The sequence below is a fragment of the Thamnophis sirtalis genome, unplaced genomic scaffold (genome assembly GCF_051295495.1).
Source record: "Thamnophis sirtalis isolate CommonGarterSnake01/CBP01778 unplaced genomic scaffold, rThaSir2_p1.2 scaffold_3, whole genome shotgun sequence".
NCBI classification, from domain to species: domain Eukaryota; kingdom Metazoa; phylum Chordata; class Lepidosauria; order Squamata; family Natricidae; genus Thamnophis; species Thamnophis sirtalis.
The window spans coordinates 108,972,758-108,987,367 of NW_028261383.1; positions in this window are offsets into that span (position 1 = coordinate 108,972,758).

Below are 14,610 nucleotides of genomic sequence, written 5' to 3' on the forward strand. Positions count from 1 at the left end.
ATTCTTGTTGCCTTTCAAGCAATTACCAGACTATTCATCCACAAAGTTCCTTGTTCTAAACCATCACATTTTGAATCAGATCTTCAAATTTCAGATTCAGTTTTTTTCCATTTACCTTCATACCTTCATAAATTTTGTTTGTACATCATAAGAAGACTTAAAAAAAAAAAAGTAGATACCATTATGTTGGTGTTTAAAGAACAAGAGAGCACATATCTCATTCCTGGAGATGAAACGTCTTGGGATTTTAGTTCAACAATGATTTTCATCCTGTTTGTAACATCTAAAAAATTGGAATTTACCTACAGGGGAAGGATGGAGTGTATTTTGTTTACCTGGTTGAGTAATTGTATATGAAAATGCTTAAGTCCTTGAGAGAAAATGGCCTTTATGAATTTTCAGATGGTAAAATCAATTTTATAAATGCATTATTTTACATCCAATTAATTTAAAAAGTAGTTAATGTTTAATCTGTATGTGTATCATGCGCATATGTTTGTCAATATAGTTATAAATAACTATATAACTATATATAACTTTGTGGGTATTATATTTTTTATCTAATCCATTTTTGGGAGAAAGGTAAGGTAGTTGTTTTAATTTCACAGTCATCTTCCATTTGAACTAATGTGGTAATCATTGAACTATCTTCCAAGTTAAAATCTGGCCCAGATGCCCTATTACCACATGTATAAATTAATAACATCTTTAAAAACCAAAAGAAGTTTCTTAGGAAACAAAGCAGCTACAAAATGGCATGATTTCTCTTATTTTTCAGAATAAAGCTTTCGTGGGAGATAGAAACAGGTCGGGAATGTAAATCAGTGTCCTGCAATTCTGAAAGTATATCTGTCCCCACCTGACCTTTATATTCCAAGAAACTGAGTGTTCTCTGCTGAGATATTTGCCGCATCCACATTCCTTCTGTGATCTCAGCTTCTGCCTGTCTGACCATTGTCTAGACTGTAGCTCTTCTACTTTCCAAGACTTTTCCCACATACCAGTAGAATTAGCATGCATTTCAAGTAGTGATATTTCAGGTAAAATCAGGAGATTAGAGAAGTTGACACAAACTTTAGCTAGTCAAATAACACATGTTTATGCGGTCCACAACCACTTTACTCATTATCATATCACAATAGCAAAATGCTTTTACTAATACTACCTGATGGAACAGGAGATATGTGCTTGGCTGTATTTATGTAAATATAAATTAATACATAGACAAATCATGTCATGCATGTATAAATAATCTTTCCACTTTGATGATTCTCTGGCCTGATTGATGTAGATGTTGATGCAAGAGGTCATGCAATATAATAAACCCACAGCTAAAGAATCTTGATATATGCATGTGTTTAATGTGCCTATTTGTCAAATTTATAAATGTAAATGTCCTACTACAGAATGGCTATTGAGGATGAAAGCATCTTGTGAATCTCCTTTGACACCAAATGAAAGCATTTCTTCAGCCGTACACCATCCTATTCACTTTTGAAAATAACTGTCAATAAGGACTCACATCCCTTTCCAATTGACGGTATCAAATATTTCCTTCCTATCTATCTAACTTATGTAGACATTTATTATCATTTCAGGGAAATTGGATACAGTATCACATCCAGATAGTAGCATCTGGCTTATCTTGTTTGGGCTTGGAAAATGAGCAGAGTTGGATATGGTCAAGACTTGTCTGGAAGGGTATCAGGGAACACCAGAGCTGAAAACTAGTTTTGGAAGTAGTAAAATATCCTGGAAGAAAGCAATTTGCTTCTGTACTGTAGTCAGAGAAACCACCTGGACAAAGTCATAAGGTCACCAGCAACAAAGATCAATGCAAAGGATATACCCCAAATATACGTCTTACAACTGATCACTCTAATCTTCTCATTTATCTTTCTTTAAAAATAGGGAAAAATGAATTCTAGTCCCTTATGAAAGCTGTCCTATTTGTTTCTAGATAATAGCATCAGTTATTTAATTCCAATTTCCTTCTAAGGGAAATAAAACAAAAGATTCATCTTTCTTTATTGTTATTTACAGCAGGATGTTTTGGTTAGGTGAAAAAAGAAAACAGATTCCTGCAGTGGAATTCCCTCTTATTAACTCTCTAGAGACATGAGTAGCTGCGTATCTTTCTGTTGTATTAATCATCAGAAATCCTCGGTTCACCTATAGATTCTGTAATGTGCAAAGATATTCAAATTCTCTGTACATAATAATATAGCAACATAAATTGAGTTTTAAAAGTTTCTATGGACATATATACAATGATTGATTGTTCTCGCTCTCTCTTTAGGAATTGTTATTTCTTATGGTGAAATAGGAATTGTCATTAAGAAGAGGACACTAGTTGCATTGCTCGGTCCAGAAACAGTCAATTGTGCAATTAAAAACTGATCCGGCAATGTCTCTCTATAAGTTATTCATTGGGGAATTATCCAAGAAAGCTTTGAGAAGTGTCAGCTCAGGGACCTTCTTTTAAAGAAAGCAAAAGTTAAAAAAAAAAGCTATCCCCGTATAAATCAATTAAGGGATTTTATTTTGACACCCCAATGTCAGTATTTACTAAACTTGGACAGGCAAGTCCACCCCAGAAGCCTGCGTTTGCAAATAACTTCACTCATTAATATTTAATTAAGACAGAGGAAAACTGTCCTTGATATTTTGCTGCAATTAGTGCTCTCTATACCCCACTGACTTCCCATGATGAATTACTTTTCAAATGGAAAGTGAAGTGATTAAATAAAGCTGAAGATAGTCTATTCCTTGCTTGTTGCCCAATGTATATTTCCACTCAATGTAGAAATATGATTGTGTTAGCATACAGTTAAGCTCCTTTGGGAGGAAAACATAGGAATAAAAAACAAAAGTCTTTTGATGAATGATATGGTTTTATTTCTTCTCTCTACAATCGCACTTGTTATTTATACCATGCCATCAATATACAAGCTGTGCTTTTAATTTGGGACAAACCACAAACAGCTACAGGATCTATTTGCTGCTTTGGGGCCAAGTCTTGCCTCTGGGAGCACACATTCAATCTTACTGATTTTAAGGTTGGTGCACAAATTAAAGAAAGAAATGAGGCTTCGGTTTCTGCAAAGGGCAATCTAGAAAGCTACCGGGAGTTTTATTATGGAACTTTACATTTCTGATTGTTTTCCATGTTTCCTGAGGACTGGAGACATTTGAACCAAATGAGAACATATGATTTCTATGCTCGGCTAAATGGAAAGCAAGGGAGGGACCAGCAAGTTATCCTAACTTAGCACTCACTTCTTTTAAAATAATACTTCTATTAAATATTACAGTTTAAAAGGTAAAGACCAATAAAAACTAAAAAAAAGAAGAGAACAAAGAGAAAAAAATATAAAATTATCTTTTTTTAAAATACAACAAATAATATCTTCTTCCCATTTCCCATCTTTTATCTATAAATAACTTTAAAAAAAAACATAATCATTTCAGTCCTACAGAGGTCCATTAAGGGTTACCAGAGATAACATTGATATTTCAACTTTGATCAAACAAACCAACTGTTGAACTTTTACTTCTAACAATCTTGCTATTTATTCTCGTCAAATAATGTCTTAAAAATTTATTTTAAAAAAAATCTTGGTTCCTTCTCACCAAATCCTTCAAAATTTAAAAGGTCTATTTTATAAAACCCATATAGGGAAGTTATCCATATCACTCTTTTGTTTGTTATTTGTATGTTCCTTTTAATTATTAAGACCCATAACTTTTATTTGTATATATGATGTAGCATTTCCCCCCCACATCATTCCTATATTCTGTCATTTTTAAATTCACTTTCAAATCAGTCTTAGTCTTCTCCATTAAAACCTGTTCTTCTTCCATAACATTTTAGACACATTCTATTTATAATAGGACATACTCTTAAAATTAACTTCTCAATCCATTTTTTTTTAAAAAATCCTTCAGTGCATACAAAGTTAAAATATTTTGCTCCATTCTATATTAGTAAGTCTCTTTTGATTGATATCTTCCATTTGTTCTAGTCCCTCTGGTGTGTCAAAATTTCAAAATCCCATTATATCATGGTTTTTTTAAGCAATAGCATTTATCCATGGAAATATGCTTATAATGGATTTTAACTGTTTATTTAAACATTTAAATAAGATTATGAAATCAATTATAAGCATCCTTTTATAGGAAAATGCTATTGTTTCTTATTTTTATTCTAAAAAACAATAGCATTTTCCCATGGTAAGATACTTATAAATGATTTCATAATCTTATTTTAAATGCATCTGGACCTTTACTACATTTGAAACTTTCTAAAATCAACATTCTAATCACTCTTTTGTTCTTTATTCAAAAAGAAAAAAAGATTTTTTTAAAAAAAATTAACATCTTAAACTTGCATTTAAAACTGATTTTACTACAGATTGAAGGAAACTCATCAAGTGCTTTTGAATTTGTTGATTCAAACTTTCCTATTAGTTCAAAAGCAGTTAAAAAGCAATTTTGAAACATGGTTAATAAATGAGGTTTGGAGAACCTTGTGTCCATATCAGTGGTGAGTTCCGGATCCTGTTGCAACCGGTACACTGCAACGGGGCCCAGTGTCCACCACGTGAACGCGGGCAGCATGCACGCAACATTTGCACAGCATGCGCACAGTGCACGCCTGTGTACTTACTGCCCGCAATGCTCCAGCTGCTTGGCGGAGCATTACGCAGGCGCCGTACCCTCCATGTGCGTGCACAAAAGCCTCAATCAGCTCAAATGGTGGTAAGGAGAGTGGGCTGGGGGGCCCTCCAGAGCATCATACCGGAACAGTACCTGGTGCTCCCACTAGGCACCAGTATGCCATACCGTGGCATATTGGTCGTATCCCACCATTGGTCCCTATATGCACTATATTGTGGCTATGTTTTTCATTGAAGTCCCTCAACTTTCCGTTGCTCAAACACAAATCAACCATATCAGTTCCTGTAGCCTACTCATAAGCAGCAGATGTCTAGAATATAAATGGGTAGTTTAATGATTTCCTTTTTTTCCAGAGAGACTTTGTAGACACAAGTCTGTTGTGGTTCCCAGCCCTGAGTCTTCTTCTTTCAATAGGTATTCCCTATTGTGTACTTGCTTATTCACTTGTAATTTCTTCCTCTCCAATCTTTCTTTTAAAAACAGATCAGGCATAGGGAAACACATAATGATCTTATGGTGATCATGTGACTGAAGGACACTGTGAAAGTGATAAATGTGGGGATTTTAGTCACAGAATTATTTTTTTCAACACCATTGAATGGTCACGGACAATGCAGTAGGTAATCAAGGACTATATGTACTTTTTCTTCAATTCAAATAATTCACCATTTACTTCTTAGAAATTACAAATGTAATGGAATAAATTCCATGGGTAGAAATAAAAATAACTTTGGAAATGTATTGAGAGGTGAGAAACAAAGGACAATGTAGAAAGGCAGCAAAGAGGACAACTTCTTACCCTGCTTTAGGAAAAAGTAGCAATTGAGATCACACAGAGAGACATGTATTCACACTTTGGTGTATAATTAATTATTAGTAGAGATGAGAGTTATTTGGAGCATATCTTCAACCTTCAGAAGAACCTTTTGTACTAATACTACGTCCCAGATTTACTTCTAATTCCAGTGCTGTAATGTCTTAAATATTGTACATGCAATAAATGTGCAGCATTGCAAATACTACAATGTCATGTGATTATATCTTGCAAAAGCTCTTGTTATACCCTGACCTAAAGAATAATTTGCTGGCAAAACAAATATAAAGGATTACTTTTTAAATGGAAAGGCACATCTATATTTAGGATCCAAATGAATGAAACACTGAATTTTTCATTAAAACTTGCCAAGGTTTTCAGGCTTTAGAAACACTGTATCAGATTTCTCACATCCCTTCGTAGGATTAATCATTGTTTTATTCATCCTATCCCAAGCACCTGCCTCTTCCTTCCCTATAGGGCACACTTTTCTTTATGAATGCCACATGAAACTATTCTCCCCAAAAGACAGATGAAGGGAATGGTAAGAGTAACTGCAGAATCCCAAGCAATCTTCCAGTGGATAGTTACTACATCCATTGTTGTCATTATGGTTCATTCATCCAAATAAGTGTACAAATAATTGCCAATGCCTGTTTTCACCATTTGGTGAAAAGGTACATAATAAAATGTAGAGGAAACTACTTGCAGAAGGAAGTTGGGGGAGAATCTCTTTGGAAAGATAATTGATATATTGACTATGACAGCCTACTCTTTCAATATTTCCATTACAATTGGATCATATGGTTCTAAATAAGTAAGATCATGTCAGATAACTAGAACAGGGATGTCAGACTCACATCATCATGCCATCACATGATGTATCGGACTTTTTACCCTTTGCTAAACTGGGCATGGGCGTGGCTAGCACGTGACACATCTGGCCCATGGACCGGGAGTTTGACAGCCCTGAGCTAGAAGGTCATATTGTTAATAGAAAACAGCAAAGGTCTTAAAGCCACCATTTCTCCCTTTCCTTCCTTCCTTCCTTCCTTCCTTCCTTCCTTCCTTCCTTCCTTCCTTCCTTCCTTCCTTCCTTCCTTCCTGTAACCATTTTTAGTAGTTGTTCCTCTGTTTTTGGAACTGTCTGGCAACTGTCTATACTGAAGAAATGAGTGTTCAAATGATTTGTTTGTTATAAGAATGTTCAGGAAAAGGGATGGCTTACTGCTTTCTAAATTGTGGTATAATATCTGAGCTTCTTTTTCATTATTCACATTTGTTGCCTTCTCCCTGTTAACATATTCCGTTTAACCAAGCATTTTTCTTACTTTCCATGTTGTTTGGATAGCATTTTCTTTTATACAGATGTTTATTTTGCTACAATAATATGATGGAATGCAAAGGCACATTGTATCAGGACAGTAGTCTCCTATATTTAAGCATTGATAATAGAGATTAGCACTGAAAACATTTTATTTCATTTTCCTGGGTAAATCCTACAGAATTTTAGATCATAATCACCACTAAATGTGAATCCTTTACCTGGACTTGAATGAAAGTGAACATAATTCCATCCTTACATCTGCAAATCTGATAGCAACCTACCAGTGAAAAACAAATATATAATGAAAAGTACAAGAAGAAATTATATACAAAAAACTGTAGCATTCCTTAGGGGATATCCTGGAGATTTCCAAGTGTTAATTGTAAAACTGATGTTTATCTAGAAATATGTTAAAGAAAATTACTTTACTGGCGAAAACTAGACCATAACTGAATTTGATTGTGTGTGAGAGAGGGGGAGGAGGAGATATTTTGCTAAACAGCCATGTTTTCCTCTTCCCAAAAACATCAAGTATTTTGAGATTTATTTAATGTGTTTCAGAACAACATTATTTGATAGCACTAATTCAAAATTACCAAATGACTCAATAATAGATTATATTTCAGAACCTTTCTTCCTCCTTTATTAGCTAAGTTTTTCAATTGGCTGTTATTATAAGAATCAGAACACATCTTTGTCCCATTGAATATTAACAGTTAATAACCCTCTTCTTGGAAAAACTGGGAATATTAATACTCCCAGCTTGTCCAAATGATAAAGCTACATAGTTTAACTACATCTGATTATTTGGGAAGTATTCACAGACAAATTAAGACTATCTTACTCTAACAAATTCATGTGGTTCCTTTCCATTATTCTCCTGTTATTAAGCTTGCTGTATAGAGTATGTAATTAAAAGGGGACCTTTCCTGATATACATTGGAGGGAAACCAGAGTAGTGAGTTCCTTTGCATTCACCATGCCTATTATATATTGTATTATTAATATAATTACATATTTTTAGATTTTTCTAGTTTCCAAGACAATCCTGAAAAGAAAAACTGCAATATTTTAAATGTTTTTCTGAATTATATTTTGCAAAAAACTTAGAGATGAAATTAAATAATGACTGCATTTATAAGCAAATAAAATAAAAATATATTTTTCATCCACAATTTGTGAAGAGCTAATTGGATTAACAGGTGAATACATCTTGAAGCAAGTTATTGAAGGTTTTTGACATTCAAAGTGTGGCTACACTAATACTACTTGGCTAGTACAATGTTCAGGTATAACACTTGTCATTACATTTATATCAATGACTTTAGAGGACATATATATGATAACATTGCAAAGATAAGTGCCAGGTGCTGTGGAATGTAAACTTTCATAAGAGAACAAAATTCATTCTGAGTTGTTGTATTATGCTATGGACATTCTCTCCATTTAGCTGATTTAAAAAAAATAGCAGCCAATGCAAGTTGTGCAACTGTATATCACTTTGATTTCATACCAAAACTTGATGCAATACTAAAGATACTTCACAGAATCTTTAGTGTATTATGCAGGTCTCACTGAAAAGGTGTCCAAGGCATAAGGCTGCACATACCCAAAAGGCTGAGTGACACTGATTAGTCATGCTGAGCTGATGCAATCAACACCATTATACATGGATATGCAAAGATAAGGAAAGCATGAGCTGAAATCTCAAGTGACTCAGAGCAGAAAGATTTGGTTTCAAATATAACTAACAGTCTTTATCAGTAGATGGGTAAATTGGAAAATTCACTGTATGCTTCATTCTGGGGAGGGAGAAGGGAGGCTTGCAAAGATTTGATACAACAAACAATTCACAGCAGGATTCTAAAATATTGTCAATACTGCAGCAATATCACCGAAGTCTCTGAAAACCATTTTTGAGTCAACAAGAAATACATTTGATATATATGGCCTAAAAGTGCAAATCTCAATCTTATCAGATTATGGTAAAGCAGAGTTTGCCCAGATGAGACCCAAAGAATACTTTCATTCCAGTTACAGATAATCTTAATTCTAATTTAGAATAGCTGTTGTGATACTGTTTGCCAGTAATTTGGATTCTTTCATCAACTTGAAAGAATTATATATAAATCACACACACACACACACACACACACACACACACACACACACACACACACACACCTAAGTATGTATGTACTATATTTTAATATAGTTATATATCTGGTTTATAGATAGATAGATAGATAGATAGATAGATAGATAGATAGATAGATAGATAGATAGATAGATAGATGTAAGCTTGTCTTCAAACAAATGTTTTCTGAAGCACCATTTCAAATGTTCAAGTCACATTAACATTGGCATCGATGTAATTCAGAAGAGGATGTTATGTGATACTGCAGAGCAAGACTTTAAGGGCAATAGCTCCTTTGAGAAGACTTAGCTTTCTGAATGAGCCTTTTCTTCCTTTTCTAGAGCAGGAAATGAAACTAAGATAATCAAATGAGGAAAATCAAAAAGGCTGATTTTGTTTGCGGGTGAACTTCCATTGCACATTGTGGCAGTGTGTGTTTCCATTCTGATTTAAATAAAAATGGATTCTATCAGATTTTCTGGAATTTGATATGCTACCAAATTGGGATTGATATGTAGGGACCACATGGGTTCTTTTTTTCTTTTTTTTCTTTTTTGTGACATCCTGCCGCAACCTGGTCTTTCAGGTCTTCCAATGCTGCATCCATCGCTATTATAACAGAGTCTATCCACCTTGTTGCATCCATCACCATTGTAACTGAGTTTATCCACCTTGTTGCTAGTCATTGTCTTCTTTTTCCTTCCACTTTCCTAGCATCAGAGACTTCTTCAGAAAGCTAGGTCTGGATAAGTAGGACTAATGGAACTTGTTCATTTGTTCATTGAACAAGAACTCTGGGCTAATTTGAGGCTCCATTTGTTTATTTTCTTGCCTGCCCATGAAATTCTGGATCTCTTTGGATCTTATCTACAATAACAATTCATAGACATCTACCCATCAGTTATCAAAAAGGATTTGATGATGGAGAACGTTTATCAAAGTGCCTGCTGTTCACTCTGACAGATTCACCACACATGACCCATGGTTAGGATTGCATTCACTCCCTTATTTTTTTAAGTATTTGAATAATATGCCAATGGTATCTCACTGAAGTAATGTTTTAATTTCATCGACTTTGAAGAATGGAAAAACATGCCTGGAAAATGTTTCCTCTCTTTTCTAGAGGGAGAAACCTAGAGGGAGATTTATGTATCTATAAAAAGAATCACTTAATGAAACACAGTGGCGTAAGGTTACTCAAAATGAAAATCTAGAGCCTCTATATGAGATTCCACAGGTAATAAAGAATCTGTATTCTTCTGTCTGAGGCTGAAGTTAAGCGAAGCTTCAAAGGAGGAAATCTGACATCAGTTCCTTCTGGCCTCCTCCTGGCCTCCTCTTCCTCCTCCTCCTCTTCCTCCTCCTCCTCCTCCTCCTCCTCCTCCTCCTCCTCCTCCTCCTCCTCCTCCTCCTCCTCCTCCTCTTTTTCTACAATGGATATTTAGCTCTCTATTAAGCAGGGGTTGGACTAGAAGACCTCCAAGGTCCCTTCCAATTCTATTCTATTCTATTCTAAACTATTGTTTCCTAAGCCTAACCAACAGAATTAGATATTTGTATTTTTCAACCATGGTAACTTTAACATGTGTGGGCTCCAGAATTACCCAGCCACTGCTTACTCTTAACATCTTAAAATTGTTAAGGTGGGGAAACTGTGATTTAATGCATATATCCCACATATTGGAGTGCAGGAATTATTGCAATAAGCCTCAAAAATATCTTCTGAACAATGTGTAGCTTCCTGTGTCAAGTACTGAATGCCAGTTTGGTGAAGCAATTAAGGAACCACATTAGAAACTATGAGACCATAAGAGACTTCAATTCATATTTCTGTAATAAAAAGAAAGTTTATGCAATATATTGGTGGAACTCACACCATCTGGATTAAACTTCCTACTATTTAGAAAAATATGTTCACTTTGTTAAATGCAGACCATCAACAGAATTCCTTCTTTCCAGAAAGTAAACCAATTTAGTAGAAATCTTTCCCACCAATGCCTTTGCACTCAAGTCTTCACCTTCAGAAATATGTTTTCACATTTTTAGGCCTCCTCTGGATGAGAACACCACCTGTTATTAAACTGTTTTCATGCAGAAAAGCTTAAATTATTGGGTTGGTTTGGCTAAGTATTGCTGAGACTGATCAAAGCTGACTTTGCATAATTTATTTCTAACCCTGCTATTCCTGCATCACCTTTAGGTCAGAGATGGCTATTTCTGGATTACAAAGTGCCATCGGAAAATCAGCTGCAAAGGAGGTTAATGGTATGTGATTTCCCTGGTACTGCCATTTGCTTGACCTGTGCATTTGTCCTTCTGGTAACAGTCATGCCCTCAGTGACTACCACAAAAAAGGGGAGAAAACAGAGGGCAACTCTGAGTAATTCTCTGCCTCAAATGCTGGCTTTGGATCCAAGACATTTGTTCAAAATATCACTTTTGATTCAAAACATGCACTATGACAGGGATGTAAAATGTATTGCTCAAAGTCCAGGTATAGTAATTTAATATCCCAGATACACAATGTGGGTGGAATATTCCTCCTTCCTTTCTTCCTTCCTTCCTTCCTTCCTTCCTTCCTTCCTTCCTTCCTTCCTTCCTTCCTTCCTTCCTTCCTTCCTTCCATAACGAGGGTTAAAATATTTTTCCTTCCTTCCTTTCCTTCCTTTTCTTCCCTCTCTTTCTTTCTTTCTTTCTTTCTTTCTTTCTTTCTTTCTTTCTTTCTTTTTTTCTTTCTTTCTCCCTCCCTCCCTCCCTCCCTCTCTCCCTCCCTGTCTTCCATAACGAGGGTTCAAATAATAAAGACATATACTCTTCACTTTGCACTTAAGATGCTCATTTCATTTAAAGATTCTAACATTGGGAGATGATGAAGGCTGCAGCACATTTATTTGTTTGTTTGTTTGTTTGTTTGTTTGTTTGTTTGTTTGTTTGTTTGTTTATTTATTTATTTATTTATTTATTTATTTATTTATTTATTTATTTATTTATTTATTTATTTATTTATTTATTTATTTATTTATTTATTTATTTATTTATTTATTTATTTATTTATTTATTTATTTATTTATTTATTTATTTATTTATAAATGGCCACCTCAATGACACTCTGCCTGAATATGCTGCTTCAATAGCCCCACCTATCTTGTTTGGTAAAGAGACTGTGATGTCCTGCAGATGACTATAATATAAATAATCAGATGTTTTAGCCTTGGCTTCTAGGCTTGGCCAACCGTCCAAAATAGCCAAAGAGATGGGGCTAAGTTTGTAAGTAGTTCTATTTTTAATCTGCATTTTAAAAAAGAGGGGAGGAACTGATGGAGGAAGAGACAAGTAAAAATTAGGAATCCCAATGGCATGGGGAATTTCACAACTTGAGAACTGAGCAAGACTTCTGTCTCAAGTGCCTGGAAAAATCATAAAGTAATTCGGATTCATTTTTAATAAGAAAAGCAGAGGAAAATTTGGGACAGAACAGTAATAATAATAAGAAAAATGAAACCACATTTTTGCTATGTTTTGAACCATTTATTTACAAGAAAAGAATTATAGTCATTGTGTTATTACAGTGATCATGATAAAATATACCTTTAAAAGCATTGATGGATATGAAGGGGCATTCCTTCCTCTATGAAGCAGTCAATAAATTGCTGATATTAGTCTGTTAAAAAAAAGACAAGAAGCTCAAAGTTAAATAGCATACAAAGTTCTACACTGAAACTGAAACAGTGAACCCTGACTTTGTTTTGATGTGAGTGAAAATTAAGAAACAAAACATTATTTTTCTATCTCAAAATTGCCTGCACATTCTTGGTCAGGGCAAATGGGCATATGGATAAGCTCCATGTCTGTTTGTTGCCATGTAATGTCTAGACTTTATTGCTCACATTTGACAGCTCTAATTCTCGGGATTCCTAGGACACACCTGGATGAACAAAGTTTGATGGGACAAGATGACTCTGGTTTCTTAAACATAAAAACCAACAATAGATTCCTTGAATTGTAGCTGGAAACAATTAATTCAACTGTCTCAGTCCTATATTCTCTTTTCTTTGCTTCTGGTAAACAATGACTTTTTGTTCTAAATTGGTCATCCTTTTCCAACAAGATCCATAACTTTTCAGCTCTCCATTTATTTAATTCTAGTTAAAATAGTATATATGTATGTATATCTATAACCAATTATACCTCAGCTGTTACACTGGATTCATAGCTAAACAAAGAGAGTGGCCTTTCCCACACCCCCTTTTCCTAAGGACACCAACCTACTTCTTCAATTTGCTGTATCATGCTCCTTCTTCACATTATCCCTGATTATTTGGTTTAGGTTATGAGTCCATCTATGTAAACTATACTGCAGCTAGGACACTGTTGACCATGCTAATATGTGCAGAAATACCCTTAGGTCCAGGTTGTTGTTTCCTAAGTGAAGAAAATTACAATTCCTGTTCTATTACAATTACCCTCTTAATAAGAATTCATTTTACTTTATATGTAATATGCAAGTAACTCTCATATATTGTAATGAGTGCATAATATGTGGAAATCATAATAGCTTTGCCATAAGCAAATTTCATTTTTTTCAAAATTTATAGTTAACTTAATATGTATAATTTATGGAACTGTGCACTCAGCTTTTGATAAAAGCTTGGGGGAAAGAAAAGTAAATATTCATGCTGAGGGTTGGGTGTCCTAAAACGCTGATGCAAGTTCATGTTGGTTATAGTCTTAAGTTGGCAAATTAGAAACTGACCTTCATTGTCAACTTGGTAAAAGGTGCAAGATGTGCTATGTAAAGGGACATGGGCAGAAAACTAATATCCTGTAATAGATATATATTTTAGAAGTTATGGGCACTGGATGTCAACTGGGACATTTATGGCACAACTCATACACACTAAGTGATGTCTTACTTTTGATTGGAAAAAACAAACAAACTACAGTTAGCTAAAATCATGGAGGGCACTAAACAATAAGCCATCATCTAATGGCTTCTTATTATGAAATCTTAGGGAAAAATGCCCCCCCCCTTAGCAAAAAACAAAAAACAAAAACAAAAACAAAACCAAATCTCCTCTATCTGCCTCCCCCCCCAAAAAAAATTAAACAATTCAAGGAGGACCATAGAATGCTCACACTTGTCAAATAAAAATGGAAATAGAAAATTAAGTAGAAGTGGGCATAGAATAGAACAGGACATGGCTGACAAGCCAGCTAGCTTAAACCTGAACACATACCCCACAACCTGTAGTCTCACTGAGTGTATATTTTCATGATGAATAGTGTCCCCCTCTTCATGGAATATCAATCCTACCTATTTAAACATTTGTCCTTTATAAATCTGCAATTCTGTTCTTAGAGTCCAGGTGGGGAGGGAGTGCGGAGCTGGAGAGACTTTTAATTTTGGCTGTCATTACACTAATGTCAAAATAATTTAGTAACTTCTCCTAGCAATCTTTTGACAAGATAACTCTGCAAATGACTCTGAAACAATAGTTTGATAGGTGTAAGCTACTTTTTTCTTTACAAACACCTAATTTGTACATATTGACATGACAAATGGGTCTTCTATCTAATTTGTACATAGTGATGTGTGTGGCCTTTCAGAAGCCTTTCACGAATGGAGGTGGGGGAGAAGCCCTGTCATTCTTA